The sequence below is a fragment of the Mirounga leonina genome, unplaced genomic scaffold (assembly GCF_011800145.1).
Source record: "Mirounga leonina isolate KUSES-001 unplaced genomic scaffold, KU_Mleo_1.0 Mir_91, whole genome shotgun sequence".
NCBI classification, from domain to species: Eukaryota; Metazoa; Chordata; class Mammalia; order Carnivora; family Phocidae; genus Mirounga; species Mirounga leonina.
The window spans coordinates 9,575,895-9,592,010 of record NW_023270839.1 but is presented as its reverse complement, the minus strand read 5'-3'; positions in this window follow the sequence as shown (position 1 = coordinate 9,592,010).

Sequence of the window (16,116 nt, the reverse complement as noted above, 5' to 3'; positions counted from 1 at the left end):
CCATACTCAACTTGCATAGCTGATAAGACTACAAGCCCCCCCCCCCCCATACACCCAGATCCGAAAGGAGAGAGTCCTATGAAGTCTTTCCTCAGCTGAAGTGAATAAAGGGAAGAAACAATTACCGTTAATTATTATGGAAAAATTTTTCAGTGGTCCCAAACCCGAAAAATAATCTCTCTTAGGCTTTTCTCATACCTTAGGACACATCTTGTTAAGAGATGAACAAAATACATGGAGAAAAAAGGCACAGATGTTCAAAGACACAATTCAAATCTACGGCGGCTTCATGCTGAGTGTAGTTCCCAGGGAAGGAGCTGGGTGGTGCCACTTTCCCTTCTCCTAGGCGTACTACCTCCACCGGAGCTCGGGGCAAAACAGTGAAAGCTATTTTGCCTTTTTTTTTTTTTTTAAGCGAAAATCCTCTTCAGATTTCTCAGGGAACTATTTACAGGCATACCTTGTTTTAGTGCGCTTGGCTTTATTACTCCTTGCAAGTATTGCGGTTTTTACAAATTGGAGGTGTGGCAATCCTGTGTCAAGCAACTTTATCAGCGCCATTTTTCCAACAGCATTTGTTCACTTCGTGTCTGAGTCACCTTTTGGTAATTCTTCAATATTTCAAATTTTTCCATTATTATTATATTGGTTGTGGTGATCTGTGATGATAAGTTGCTGAAAGCGCAGATGATGGGTTAGCCTTTTTCTCACCAGGTGGGAAATTTTATTTCATAATTGGATGCCTCATGAAATCCATCCTTCCAAAAGCAACACTAATAAATTATGACATTTTGAAATTTTCAAAAATATGCGTTACTTGTTAACAAATGAGTAAGCCTCATTACGGAAATGTTTTGGGTCCGTATACCAAGGGCTTTTCCCTTCTCAGCTACTTGTTAGGTGGAAACAGATCCTAGGAATATTAAATTACTTCTTTATGCTCCTTCTTGAATGCACGTTTGAGTTGGCTTCACCTCCTTTGGATTATATCTTTCTATGTCCAACTAGGCCATGTTGTTCCAAAAATATATTACATTTAAATATTTATGTCCATCTGTATTTTCTTTTGTAGACAGTGATGACAAGGTATGTATCTTTGGGTTTTTTGAAATTTTTTTATTAATGGTTAGCATTTTTTAGCAGTATTTAATTAAGGTAAGTACTTTTTTCAGATATAATGCTATTGCACACTTAAAAGACTATAGTATTGTGTAAACATAACTTGTATATGCATTGGGAAACCAAAAAATTCACTTGAATCACTTTATTGTGATATTCTCATTGTTTCAGTGGTCTGGAACTGAACCCGCAATATTTCTGAGGTATACTTGTACTAATGTAGGTCTTTCATAAAACCAAAGTGGCATAACTTGAACTTGCAAAAAGTAGGGGATACCTGCAATTTTCAAGTCTACCAAAGTGCTCTACTAAATGGGTACCCAGACAGAGATAAAATGTGTAGGATCCCCCCACTTAGGGAACTTTGTTCTTTCAACTTTGTTGGGTGTTTCAAGTTGGGCAGGGTCAGAAGTCAAGGTGAATGACCCCTTATTATGTAAAGAATAATGTAGGAGGATTTCCTTAATTATGTAAGTGTAGGATGAGTAGACTATTATTCTGGGATTAATGATGGATGATAGAATAAAAGTGAGTCACCTTAAAGAGATCGTCTTTGTTTTGGATGTTACTGAAGTAATTTCCTCTAGTTAAGCAAGTACAGATGGGAAGGACCCCACTGTCATAGGAAAAAGAACTACTGGGAGGTCCAGGGAGATGGTTCCAGCTCATGGTCATGGTAAATATCTGATTGAGACAGACGGGCCATTTTAGCTCAGGCCTATTAAATGTAGAGGCTCCTCAACTGAAAATAATGCTGGAATGGCTGCCTTTTCCTGAAGAACCCTTCAGATGAGGGTTCTACCTTACCCCCTTCCCAGAAACCAAAGGAGAACTCTGATGTCTACTAGTAACCTCCGAACCCAACCTTTGCAGACAGTGTCCCCACCAGCCTCCTTTTCCAATCTCATGTGGTCTTTATGGGAGCCTAAACCACACCTGGGGTTTCCCCAGGTCATAGCTCAAACTAACTGCTTTACATCTGGGAGGCGACAAGGAATTGAAAAGACAACTCCAAGGACCATGGCCAGTTTAGCCAGAAGCCTCTCCACTGAGCCTAACATTGAAGGAAGTACAACCCACCCCAACTCTACGATGATAAAGGACTTGCTGTTGTCTAGCACTTGTGACTGCTACAGGAGCTGGAGACTTCCCCTGGGTTCTGATTGTTAGACAACTTTCGCCGGGGCAGCTTCTACTTAGATGCTGTATCCCTCCGCCAGCTACGTCCCACAGACACCTAATGAACTAAGGAACCTCTGGATACAAAATGGGGATGGGTTTGTAGCTCTACAGGGGGACAGGCCAGTCTGCAGCTCTTTCTGGTATTTCTGGCACACAAATGCAAATGTTCACTCTAGAGTGGAGCAGCAATCATTATTTGTACCTTGGTTACACTTACATTCCAAAACCTGTCCTTTTATGACTCTCTCCACCTTCCCCAAAGCCATATTTGGTGTCTATTTATTTTATTTTTTTATTATGTTCAATTAGCCAACATATAATACATCATTAGTTTTTGATGGAGTGTTCAATGATTCATTAGTTGTGTATAACACCCAGTGCTCATCACAACACGTGCCCTCCTTAATATCCCTCACCCAGTTACCGCATCCACCCACCCCCTTCCCTTCTGTAACCCTCAGTTTGTTTCCTGGAGTCCAGAGTCTCTCATGGTTTGTCTCCCTCTCTGATTTCTTCCCATTCAGTTTTCCCTCCCTTCCCATATGGTCCTCCATGCTATTCCTTATGTTCCACATATGAGTGAAACCATATGATAATTGTCATTCTCTGATTGACTTATTTCACTTAGTATAATCCCCTCCAGTTCCATCCATGTCGATGCAAATGGTGGGTATTCATCCTTTCTGATGGCTGAGTAATATTCCGTTGTATATATGAACCACATCTTCTTTATCCATTCATCTGTTGAAGGGCATCTCGGCTCCTTCCACAGTTTGGCTATTGTGGACATCGCTGCTATGAACATTGGGGTGCATATGGCCCTTCCTTGGTGTCTATTTAAATCTAGTTTTATCTTTATAAAAATGTGAGAGAAAAGGAAAGGGGGATACAGTACTAAGGATCCTAAAGGGATGGATGATTAGAATGGCTCATGTCTTTAGTAGTTTGGGCTCTTGGTGATGTTTTCATTTTAGGTTATATATAGGAATGTGTGGCTAGAGAAGCAAAAGGAGACGTAAATATTAACCAATAAGAAGCATGTTCTGTTGGACAGGAATGTGAGGCACTGACGGAAGGTGTGATGGAATAATCCCTGAATGTGTCCTGTTAGAGATGCCTTTCAATGCTGGACTCACCTCCACCCATATACATGTGGGACAGAGCTAAGGAAGGACAGTGGCTCTCTAAGCGCTCTCACAATGAAAACTGCCTTATAATAAATTCCTCTGGGATTTGAATTCCAAGGAGCCATTACTTATTCTGCAAACGGACTCATCATCTACTACCTACAGTTCTGAGTATAGTACTTTAGGAGAAATCTAAGGCCAATAAATTGTTTCACCCTCAGTAACATTATAGTCTGGTAGCGGTCAGAAGACACATACCCAGAAAGCAAGGTAGTAATTTGTGAGAAGGGCCATAAAAGAGGTAGGAAAAAACCCTACCAGCATGGAGGAGAGAAATACTTCTTCTGCTCTTCAGTTGTCTATTGCTACATAATGAATAACCCCCAAACAAAGTGATATGTGTTTTTTCCTTGTGTTTTTGCATATTGGCTGGATGGTTCTTTCACTGGTCTCACCTGGGCTCATTTGTGAATACACAGTGGGTGACTGGAAATAACTGAATGGCCCAAGATGGCCTTACTCACATGTCTAGCAACAGTATGTGCTGGCTTGATGGGGCTTCTTTTTTTTTTTTAAAGGTTTTATTTATTTATTTGAGAGAGAGATAGTGAGAGAGAGCATGAGCAGGGGGGAGAGGGAGAAGCAGCCTCCCTGCTGAGCCCAACACAGGGCTCCATCCCAGGACCCTGGAATCATGACCTGAGCTGAAAGCAGATGCTAAACCGATTGAGCCACCCAGATGTCCCAATGACAGGGCTTCTTTGTAGCATGGTGTTACTTAAGGCAATGATCCAAGAGGGTGAAAGGAGAAGTTGTAAGACATCTTTAGGCCTAGGCTCCAGCATTAGCACAACTTCATTCCTACCACACTTTTTTTTTTTGATTACACAGTCCACTCATCTACACTACATAGACTCAGTAATATAGGTGGGCATGAGGTGACTGGGGCCATAATTCCCAAACTGTGCCAAGGTGCAAATTCTCAGGGATACCATGGATATTTTTAAAAAAAAAATTTTTTTAAGATTTTATAATTTGAGGGGGAAAGAGAGAGCATGTGGAGGAGGAAAAGGGGAGGGAGAAGCAGACTCTGGGGTGAGCACAGACATGGGGCTAGATCCCAGGTCCCCAGGATCCCAACCCCAGGATCCTGACCAGAGCCAAAACCAAGAGCTGGATGCTCAACCGACTGAGCCACCCAGGCGCACTGGGATGTTTTAAAATTTTAAGGAAAACACAACCACATTCAATATCTCTCATATACTATGCAAACTACTGGCTCAAACTAATTCATAATATGAACATTAGTTTGTTGCAACAGTCCTTTTGATGACAAAATATTTTTGTGAAGCTGGGTTTTAGGAGGTCCCTCTGATGAAAAAGTAAGTACTGTGTGGAAATCAGCCCCGAAGAGGAAATGAGGGTAGCAGTGTTGGATTCCAAGTTTGAGAAGTTGTGCAGTGTCCAACAGGCACACACATCCCCTTAATCATTATTTGTGGTTATTAAGGAAAAAAAATATAAACAAGTATTTGTTTATATATTTTTTCCTTCAACTTGTGTGTATTATTTTTTTCTAAGTGGTTGCTAAGTTGTTAGGAATGAGGTACTTAAAATGTATATGTGTTAGGTATTTATTTTGACCTACAGGTGCTGTAAAAAATTGCTGAGATACTAAGTGCACTATAAACAGAGAAACTGGGAATGTCTGGACTGGGATGTTGAAAGCAGATCAGAATGGTCATAAAGGAATAGAGTGTGGGGAGTTGGCTTGAGATGGCTTAAAGAGAAATACCAGACATTTCATATATTCAACCATTAAGTATCTACTGTACAACAATATTCACAATGCAGCAGATATACACACTAAAATGCCTGAGTCTATACCCTTTAAAGGTCAAAAACCTGTGAGGAAAGCAGTAAGGGCTGTAAACCAACCAAGGTTAGGGGCAGGTTGGGATTCAAGGTAGGGTTTGATGTGACCCGGAACCTGGGCCCTCTTTTTGGATAGACCCAAGATAAAGATTGGTCTGAGGAGGCCTGCTGAATCTCACAGGGAAAACTTCTCTCCGGGCCATTGGTGAATCCAATGAGATTGGGGGTCTAAGTGATTATACTGGGGGTTGGTTGCTGAACTTGAATTCAGAATAAAGTATGTTGTGAAGTTCTAAACATTATGTCACCCTGGCCAAGGAGCAGTCTGGTAAACTCTCCTTGCCTGTCACATAACAGTACATTTCTTTGGTGCCCAAAATGTTTATTTATATTTGTATACTGCAGACTCTTCCCCACATGACACTGAAGAAATGCTACAGAAGATTGAGCCTTATCCCCGATTGCCTTTTTGTAGATTTATTGCAGACCATCTTTTGGTTTACATATACTTACTTTAGACAGAGTCCATAAAATTGATTAAGTTTGCACTTTCTTAAATATGATCATGTTATAATCTTGTCTTTTCTGTAAATTGGAATGGATTTGGGGCATTTAAAGAACACTTTCAGCAATCAAATATAGATAAATATTTCCTTGGGCTGATTTTTACTTATGACTGATCTTATCCATCATTTAAAATCATGCTGTCAATGTACAGATTGTCTGCGTTTCCCCCTTCCATCCCTACCGCATCCCCACCTCATCCCATCCTTTCTCTGTTTGTTTTAAGGATCCAGGAATTCTTTCCCTGAGACTCTTTCTTCTCCCCATATGGGCCTGGGTTTAGATCTGATGTTCTCACAAATTTTGTAACCTCCAGGTCAACACTGTTTCTAGGGTTGACCATTTCTTTTGTCCAGGAAGCAACTCGGAAGGTAAAAACCTGAAATGAAATCAATCCTGTCAAGAAAGCACATCTGGAATCATGAGGCCACTAGGAATGTGGGGCTTATGCAGGTCTACCCCTGCACAGAACATGAACTTTAAATATAGTTCACTGCCAAACTGCAGTATTCTGCTTCTTATAGCCCCAGATGGCAAGCTGCAAATTCAACAGAAATTAGACTCTTTAACCAATCATAATTTTTCAAAACCACTTATGTAAGCCTTCTTGGAATTCCTTTTTTTGCCTTTATTTTATTTTATTTTATTTACGATTTTATTTATTTATTTGACAGAGAAAGACACAGCGAGAGAGGGAACACAAGCAGGGGGAGTGGGAGAGGGAGAAGCAGGCTTCCCGCAGAGCAGGGAGCCCGATGTGGGGCTCAATCCCAGGACCCTGGGATCATGACCTGAGCTGAAGGCAGACGCTTAACCACTGAGCCACCCAGGCACCCTCCTTTTTTTTGCCTTTAGATACCCTGTGCTTTTACCCATCAGCAGAGCACTATTTGGATCTTGTCCCATCTGTGTCTCCCAAATTGCAATTCCTAAGACCCCAAATAAATTTTTGGGGGGTGTTGGCATAGTCCAATCGAACTTTTTAAAAAAGATTTTATTTATTTATTTGAGACAGAGAGAGAGAGTGTGTGTGTACAAGGAGCGGGGAGGGGTAGAGGGAAAGGGAGAAGCAGACTCCCCACCAAGCAAGGAGCCTGATGTGGGGCCTGGCTTGATCCCAGGACCTTGAGATCATGACCTGAGCCAAAGGCAGATGCTTAACTGAGTGAGCCACCCAGGTGCCCCTCAACAAAACTTTATTAACAAAATCAAGCAGTGGCTGGATGTGGCCAGTGGGCTTCAGTTTGCCAATCCCTGATCTGGAGGATGAACTAAAGGATACAGAGGTTGGGAGGAGATGGGGGCGGGATGAAGTTGTTTCAGAATGTGACGGTGAAGTACTCACAAAGGAAATTGGCAGAAGGTGGGAGTAGTTTTCATGACCTTGAATTTCAACTGATACAGGTTCTGGCAATCCTCTTCCTGCCTCAACTATTCTTGGATTATCAAGAGTAGAGCACAGCTGGGGACACACCAAGCTTGTCCACAGGCATGAAAGGGCAGGACTCAGAAAGAAGTATCTGGGGTCTGATGGAAGAAGGGCTCATTATCCATGGATCTATAAGAGGGATGGAATATTATTCAAGAGAGGAGAAGTGGATCAGAGGCCAGGAACAAGGAGCAAATAACTGAGCATCAGAGCTAGGAGGCAAAACCAACAAAAGTGTGCCAGAAGCAGAGGGCTGTGGGGCAACTGGAGACTCATGGCCCAGGTGCTGAGCACCCGATGAGGCTACTCTTTAGGTGGCTATGATACAGTTTGCCTGGGTTGGGGGGTAGGTAGGATGTGATAATTGCTATGGTTCTAAGAGTTTACAAATTTAGGATCCATACTTTATGTTACAGAGGAACGGGATCATCCAATGATCATCATCACTGGAAAATATATTTACAAAAGGAGCATTCTAGATAAAGAAGACTTTGAAGATTTCAGTTGTTCAACATAAGCCAATGATACCATGTGGCTCCTAATGTGATCTTTGTTCATTCCATGCGTGGTGCTGAGATAGTGTTGAAATTATGGGAGGTCCGAATTACTTTGTAGCCTGCATGGTTCAAGGCATATGTGGAGATTTTTAGTTTTTGGTTCTGGGTGCCACATCCTAAAGGATAAACCTGTATAAGAATATGTCAAGAGAAGGGTAGCCAAGAAGGTGGAGAATATGTCCGTGATGTGCTATACGTTTGGTCGCCATGTAATTTATTGCCGGAACTGGGACGTGTTGGGAGAATGAAAGAGAGCTCTTAAGAAAAATTATCCCAAACTTGGAAACAAAGCAAGAGAATGATTGAATATCCTTTTCACATCATACGGGGATGTTACCCAAAGAAATTTTTTGTTTGCCTTGCAGCTTCATTGCAAATTTTGTTTGATATTACATGGTGTCAGAAGTGGGCCTGCAGTATCTCACCTCCCCTCTCTGACTCTACCATGGATTCGAATAAGGTACTTACATAGTCCGTTGTGCCCCGTTATCTCCCCAGTGCTCCCAGTCAGAGTCTGCTGAGTCCTCTTGTAATCTGAACTTCCCAGTTTGAGGTTCTGCTTTATTGGAGCATCCTCTGTGGCCAGCTGTTGTTCTTAGGACCTCACTTCTGTTTGCGGCCTGAGTGAGTACTCAGTTTCTCTTAAAAATGGGAAGTTGGCTTTCTGAGGCATAGGCTGCTGGGCAGCCTTCTGGAAATCCTGCTGGTTTTATGGGTGAGAATTATGGGCCCTCATCCTGCAAATTCCTGTCTGTCTGGACAACGATTACCTGGAATGATTTAAAATTTAATTGGTCAACTTGGGGCTCTTTCGAGATTCCTAATTTAGTTTATCTGTGCAATCAATTAGAGAAAGGATATAAGGCAACAACAACCCGAATGCGAAGCTTATTCTAATTAGTATTTCAAGGCCTCAAAATGTGTTAATGACTCAAAAATTGCTTCTTTCCATGATACTAATTCTAAACTAAGGCAAATTCTGAATTGTCTCAGAGACCTACTAAACTAGAAGAATCCTCTGCGGCTCCGTCCCGCCCTCCATCAGCTCCACCCCTGCTTATCTATCCCCCATCCATCTCCCTTGCTGGCTGAACTTCCTTTCTATAATGATTATCTGGAGGCTCCTCAGGAGGTACACCCTTTTTTTTTTTTTTTTAAGATTTTACTTTTTGGGTGCCTGGGTGGCTCAGTCGTTGGGCGTCTGCCTTCGGCTCAGGTCATGATCCCAGGGTCCTGGGATCAAGCCCCGCATCAGGCTCCCCGTTCAACGGGGAGCCTGCTTCTCCCTCTCCCACTCCCCCTGCTCGTGTTCCCTCTCTTGCTGTGTCTCCCTCTGTCAAATAAATAAAATCTTAAAAAAAAAAAAAAGATTTTACTTATTTATTTGTCAGAGAGAGAGAGAGATAAGCAGAAGGAGCAGCAGGCTCCCTGCTGAGCTGGGTGCCCAAGGCAGGACTTGATCCCAGGATCGTGACCTGAGGACCTGAGCCAAAGGCAGACGCTTAACCAACTGAGCCACAGAGGTGTCCCACGATGTACAGGTGGGCCATGATGTACCCCTTTTAAAGTTAAGCCAGGAGATGACATTTTAGGGCTCCAGGTCTCTGATTCTCCTTGGACTAAAGCTGAACTCTGAGCTATTACCAAGCAGTTCCCCAACCCTAAAGAAAACCCTGTTGGGTTTGCTAGAGGATTCTTTTTTTTTTTTTTTAAAGATTTTATTTATTTATTTGAGACAGAGAGAATGAGAGAGACAGAGAGCACATGAGAGGGGGGAGGGGGGAGGGTCAGAGGGAGAAGCAGACTCCCTGCCGAGCAGGGAGCCGGATGCAGGACTCGATCCAGGGACTCCAGGATCATGACCTGAGCCGAAGGCAGTCGCTTAACCACTGAGCCACCCAGGCACCTTGCTAGAGAATTCTTGATTGTAGTCCAAATTTACAAGCCAGTATTCTCTTTCTCTTATCAGCTCTTTCACATGTTAGTAGGCGAAAAACTTGCCAGAGAATGGATGCAAAAGGGGGATTGAACGAGTCTTTATTGGACTTCCCCACAAAAAGGCCTGAGGCATGAAAGAAGCCTCAAAATTAACTAAAAGACTCCACAAAAAGATTCCTAATGGTTTCCCCCATACTACTGACTGAAAAAAAAAAATTCAAATATGTGTCCAAAGATCTGATGAATGGGATCTTTATTATTTTGAAAGATTTGAGAAAAATTTTGAACAACTATCTGGCATTGAAAAAGTTGACCATCATACTTCCACTCTGTTAAATTCTGCTTTTACTGAAGGTTTGTAAGAGGAACTTGCAAATCAAATTTTAAAAAACTGCAATTTAACTGGGCTGTTATGCAATCAACCCCATGATCCAGTTAATTACTGTTGGGAAGCTCTGGCAGGCTATTCAAAACATTACAAAAAGGAAACCCACACAAGCCCTAAATACTCAAATATAAGCAACCCAGGTTATGAGCCTGCAATTAACAGCAATTGACTAAACCTTCTTACCAAAACCCTCCAGGCAAATCACCCCTAAGGGATTGCCAGTACTGCAGAAAGCCTAGGCATTGGAAGAACTGTCTCAAACTTGAGAGGCTATGACAAGATGATTCATCCTCAAATTTCACTGCAACTTTCCCAGGAAGACAAGCCAAATTTCAACATTAGGGCTGCTCTGGGGCCCCACAGGTTTTGGTTTGTTTATTCTCCCACTCTCCAGATCAGTCCTTTGGAGGAGATAGATTTCACTGCAGGAGATGAGGTGACCAGAGCTTGCAGACAGTGGGCAACGCTGTCTGTCCCTAGCCCCACCCGCCTCCCCTACACTCTTCCCCAGAGTACTGGAACTACTCAAATAGTGGGAGTTTTTAATATACCTATAACTGTTTTAAAATCATTACCAGTCCCTTTTCAGATGGGACTCATCCAAGGGACTCGCCAATTCCTTTTAGTCCCTCAGCAGCTGTTCATCCTTTAAGATGAGATTTCCTTGAGGCCCAGGTGCCTGGGTGGCTCAGTTGGTTAAGCGACTGCCTTCGGCTCAGGTTATGATCCTGGAGTCCTGGGATCGAGTCCCACATTGGGCTCCCTGCTTGGCAGGGAGTCTGCTTCTCCCTCTGACCCTCCCCCCTCTCATGCTTGCTCTATCTCATTCTCGCTCTCAAATAAATAAATAAAATCTTAAAAAAAAAAGAGAGAGAGATTTCCTTGAGGCCCATGAGGCACATATATTTTTTTCCCAAAGGAGGGAAATATTTTTACATTTGAACCTGATGAAAAAACCTCAAGAAGATATCTTGGTTACTGTCCCTGTGTTCTTTATCCTTTTTTTTTTTTTTTAAAGATTCTTTTTATTTTTAAGTAATCTCTACACCCAGTGTGGGGCTCGAACTTAAAACCCTGAGATCAAGAGTCACATGCTCTACCTCCACCGACTGAGCCAGCCAGGCGCCCCCGGCCCTGTGTTCTTTAATAACATAGCTCATATACCTAACAGGCTCCCAGATTCTATCCCTGAGGAACTTTGAGCAAAAAAAATGCCACCGACCAAAGCCACATCCACTCTGCACCACCTACAAAAATTCTAGTGGATGAAAGATAGCCTCTGCCAAATATTTACCAATATCCATTAAATACAGAGGCTATGCAAAGAATCAAGCCCATAATTGAGGAATATATTAAACAATGCCAAAAAACCCCCAAACAAACAAACAAAAAAACAAGGCCTAATTGTTCTATATACAAGCCCTTGTAATACCCCCATCCTTCCTCTCTGTGTCAAATAAATAAATAAAATCTAAGTACAGCTCTATTATAAAAAAAAAATCAACAATTTAGCTGGACTGTTATGCCTCAGGACAGCTCAGAGGATTTCCGGGACTGGATTCTAAATTTTGTGTTTTTTTTCCCCATAGCCCAGTGGTTATACTTTCTTCTAATAGCTAATCAGACCAAATCTCTCATCTGGTCAAAAGAGACCCAAGAAGCCTTATCAAAGACAGCCTTCGTGACTTACTTGCATTGGGTCACCTAAACTACAAGTTGCCTTTCTTCCTTTTTGTCCACAAAAGAAAGGGAAATGCCTTAGGGGCACTTACTCAATGCCACGGGAATCAACACAGGTCCATAGGATATTAGAGCCAACAATTAGATCCAGTAGCTAGGGGCTTCCCTCCTTGAGTAAGGGCAACTGCCGCTCCTGCCTAGCCAACTTCCTACAACGCGTAACAGGAACAGTGATAGGCTCTCTCCACTTACCATCTATGTGCCCCGCTCACCAGAAGCTTTGCTTTACTCTCCCCACACTCAGCTCTTATCTACTGGCAGGCTCCTACAAAATTCTTTCTCGCTCCCCCTGCCATATGACCACTGCTTCCTGTACCACTTTACACCCTGCCACGTGATGAAAATCATTTAACGCTGATTGACCAACTTTTAACCCCTTGAATTGATAAACAGGAAATACCTCTCAAGAATGCTGAATTAGGAAGGGCGCCTGGGTGGCTCAGTCGGTTAAGCGACTGCCTTCGGTTCAGGTCATGATCCTGGAGTCCCGGGATCGAGTCCCGCATCGGGCTCCCTGCTCGGCGGGGGGTCTGCTTCTCCCTCTGACCCTCTTCCCTCTTGTGCTCTCATTCTCTCTCTCAAATAAATAAAATCTTTAAAAAAAAAAAAAAGTGCTGAATTAGGGGCGCCTGCGTGGCTCACTCGGTGAAGTGTGTGACTCTTGATTTCAGCTCAGGGCCTGATCTCAGGGTCGTGAGACTGAGCCCCGAGTGGGCGCCACACTCAGCGCTGAGTCTGCTTATTCCTCTCCCTCTGCTCCTCCCTCCCTCACTCTCTCTCTCCCTCCCTCTCAAATAAATAAATAAATAAAATCTTTAAAAAGAAAAACAAAGAATGCTGAATTAATCTGGTTTACTGACAGATCCTACTTAAAGGATGAAACCAGTCACTACTGAGCCAATGATGCTATAATATCCTTAACTGAAACCACTGAGGCTAAACCCATACCAGAGGCCACTTCTGCTCGGCAGGCAGAACCCTCTGGCACTAACTAGAGCCTATTTTCTAGGTAAAGATAAGGCTGCTAACATCTATACCAGTAGGAGATGGCCTCTGGGGTTACTCATGTTTTTGGTATGCTCTGGAAATAAAGGAGGGTTCTTGACTTCTGAACAGAAAATAAAAAAATTGTTCTTATGTATTAGATCTTCTAAATGCTATCCAACTGCCCAAATCTTTGGTGGTCATTAAAATTCCAGGACACTCTATGGCAAACATGGAGAAAAGCAGAGGAAATCATTTGGCTGATGCAGCTACTAACCCAGCTGCTTTAAGTCAGTCCCTACCTTATTACTTACCACCTGCAACTTCCATGTCTCCTGAATTTGCTATCAAAAAGATAAAATAACAGAAGCCCCACAGTTAACTGGCAAACTAGAAAGAAATAGGCAGAACAAGGTTGTAAATTTGACCCCAGATGAAATCTATGGATAGGTCCTCACAATCAGCTCATTCTCCCTGATTGCCTACAGAGATAGGTCCTGTAATATATACATGATTTGACACATTAGAAAACTGATTAGGTGGTCTCATGGGGTAAACAATACCACTAGAAGTCATCACCAAAAATTATCAGGGGTGCCTGCATGGCTCAGTAGGTTAAGCATCCCTTCAGCTCAGGTCATGATCCCAGGGTCCTGGGATTGAGGCACATGTCCGGCTCTCTGCTCAGCGGGGAGCCGCTTCTCCCTCTCTCTCTGCCTGCCACACACTCTCTCTCTGTGTGTCAAATAAATAAATAAATAAAATCTTTAAAAAAAATTACCTCACAGGTATACCTGAGTTGTCAGATTTGCCCAAAGCATAACCCAGAAAGCCTTTTCATACTTATATGGGGTATTTTCCTTTGCCTTCTGGACCTTTCATGGTATAGCAAATGGACTTCAGCCAGTTGCCTCCCTCCCAAGGATATAAGTAATGATTTTTATGTTTTCTCACCAGGCTGAGTCATTTCCATGTTGGAGAGCCACCACTACAGCCGTAAGCTAGACATTGTTAGAAAAGACTATTCCTGCCTGGGGAGTCCCCTCTGAACTTCATAGTGATTGGGGATCTCATTTTACTGACCTAACCCACTGATAAGGTCACCCTCCATCCCTGTTCTAAATTTCATCAAGAATTACCTGCCACTTATACTTGGCTCGTAAAAACACATGGGAGCCCAACTGGTTTTCCAATAGACATTTCCGGCTGTAAGACCCTCCTTTGCAAAAGAGTCAACTAAGCTTTGATATCAAAAGAAGCAGTTATCTGGCTGCTTGAACAAAATAGACCCCTGGTTTTCTCCTGTCTTACCCTCCATACCTACAGATGAGTCTGTAAATAATCAGACTTGAAAAGAAATATTTTGCGCTCCCACAGGATGTATTTTTGTCCATGCCTACAAGGGGCAACCTTGGACATCTGACTGCCTAGATGATGTAGTCTTTGAATGTTGGTGAGGTCTGGAGCCAATGGCCAGGAAAGAATTCTTGAGATGTCTTTGGTGCAAAAAAAGGTGATTTTATGAAAGCACGGGGACAGGATCCATGGGCAGAAAGATCTACTGCCCCGGGGTTCTGAGGAGTGGCTGATTATATATTTGGCAGTTGGGGGAGGTAAGGAAAAAGGGAGGTGTCCAAAAGGACTTTGATCTGCTAAAGAAGACTCTCAGGATGCCACAGGCCTTGCTACTGTCAAGCTAGGGTTGTTTTTCCTTCTAGTAAGGCATCAACCTTAAGACAGTTGGGAGCTTCCTGGAGGAACGTCATACTTTGCCCTTCTCAGGGCCTTGTCAGTGGGCTGCAGGTCACGAAGAAATTTAGTTTACTTTCCCTTCTGCCTCAGCTTCCTACATCACTCAAGGAAGGGAGGGTGATGTTAGGGCTCCAGGAAATTGAGTCTATGGGTCTCTGGGAGTTAGGCTATTGATAAGAATGCTTTTATCTTGTAAATCGCTAAGACATTGGTAAACTGATGGAGACTCATGTCTTGCAGGACTGTATTCTCTATTAGTTAGCCATTTGTTTTTCCCTTTCCTTAGTTTTAGGGCAGCCAGGAGTGCCTGAGGAACATCACACAGATCCCACCTGGGGGCAGGGGGTGTGCATTGTGGGGTGTCAACATGTGCTTTGTCCTCAGCTTGCCTTCTGCTCCCTCATCATAGTCAGAGAATGACAGGACAGTGTCTCCTAGAATATGCAGTTTCTCCCTTCACTGTATTTCAATTGGTCACAGGGATCTCTCCTGCCCTAAAGACACCATAGAAACAAGAGAGCTCAGGGCACCTGGGTGGTTCAGTCTGTTAAGCGTCTTACTTCGGCTCAGGTCATGATTCCTAGCTCCCAGGATCCAGCCCCGCATCGGGCTCCGTGCTCAGCAGGGAGCCTGGTTCTCCCCCTCCCTCTGCCTGCCTGCCTGTCTGCCTACTTGTGATCTCTCTCTCTCTCTCTGTCAAATAAATAAATAAAATCTTTAAAAAAGAAAAAAAAAAAAAAGAAACAAGAGAGCTCTATCCATTATAAATGACCACCCAGACGATGACTCCTCCAAATCGGAAGACAATCGCTATAGACATTCTCAGGACTGTGACCTCCCACAGGATACAATCCTAATGAAGCAATGGATCTCCTTGGAACTTTTTTCTGGCAGGATCTGTTGCAAATGAGGTCATGATATGGAATCCGTCCTGGACTGTTAATAGAATAGCCAGATCCACTGCTAGGGCCATTAAAGCGCAAAGGTCTCTAGATTCCCTTGCTTGAGTTGTACTAGACAACAGAAGAGCTTTGGATTACTTGGGGCTGCTCAAGGAGTCTGTGCCATCCCTAAGACTTCCTGCTGCACCTCACAAACAGGCTCAGTTGAAAACCACCAAAATACTTATATTGCCATCGTTAAAAGGAGTTTCTTTCAGCCCTCTAAGTCGGTTTAATTTTAAGTTTTCAGACCTTTTCAATGGACTCCCCATAGGACTTGAAGCCCTTCTAAGATCTGGATTACAAATAATCATATTTATTATTGTACTTACGTGCTCCTTTTTAATTATAATTAAATTACTGATGCTTTGTATATCTCGCTGTTGTTTGGCCATCCAAGATGTCAAAATTATGGTCACACAAAGGCTTAAAATGATCAACCACAGCTATCCATTGGCAATCCCTGAAGACAAGTCAACTCCATGGGCTTTTAAGATGAGGACAATGTCTAAGACTTGCT